General features: G+C 49.6%; 1 non-coding gene across 1 annotated transcript; it reads left to right on the forward strand.

Moving 5' to 3' along the window:
- The first annotated feature begins 306 nt into the window (after positions 1–306).
- Positions 307–379, forward strand: trnaf-gaa (transfer RNA phenylalanine (anticodon GAA)). The gene has a single exon. It is a non-coding gene; the product is annotated as a tRNA-Phe (tRNA).
- Positions 380–707: the final 328 nt, after the last annotated feature.

Raw genomic sequence — 707 nt, forward strand, 5'->3', positions numbered from 1 at the left:
AATGCCATCTTCCAGCACCTGGTCCATAGCCTTGCCAGTTACAGCACTTCAGGTGCATGTCCAGGTACCTTTTAAAAGAATTGAGGGTTTCTGCCTCCACCACCGATGCTGGCAGTGAATTCCAGACACCCAACACCCTCTGGGTGAAAAGGCTTTTCCTCATGTCCCCTCTAATCCTGGTAATTGACTCTCCACTCGGGGAAACAGGTCCTTCCTGTTTATCTAGGCCCCTCATAATTTTGTACACCTCAATTAAGTCAACCCTTAGCCTCCTCTGTTCTAAGGAAAACAACGCCGACACCAACAGCCGAAATAGCTCAGTTGGGAGAGCGTTAGACTGAAGATCAAAAGGTCCCTGCTTCAATCCCAGGTTTCGGCAGGGGAATGTGGTCGTTCATTTGTAGGGCGGCACAGTGGTTAGCACCGCAGCCTCACAGCTCCAGTAACCTGGGTTCGGTTCTGGGTACTGCCTGTGCAGAGTTTACAAGTTCTCCCTATGACTGTGTGGGTTTCCACCAGGTGCTCTGGTTTCCTCCCACAGCCAAAGACTCACAGGTTGATAGATAAATTGGCCATTGTAAATTGTCCCTAGTGTAGGTAGGTGAATGGTGGGGATGTGGTAGGGAATATGGGATTAATGTAGGATTAGTATAAATGGGTGGTTGTTGGTCGGCACAGACTCAGTGGGCCAAAGGGCCTGTTTCAGT

Source organism: Heterodontus francisci, chromosome 38, assembly GCF_036365525.1.
Source record: "Heterodontus francisci isolate sHetFra1 chromosome 38, sHetFra1.hap1, whole genome shotgun sequence".
In the NCBI taxonomy this organism is placed as follows: domain Eukaryota; kingdom Metazoa; phylum Chordata; class Chondrichthyes; order Heterodontiformes; family Heterodontidae; genus Heterodontus; species Heterodontus francisci.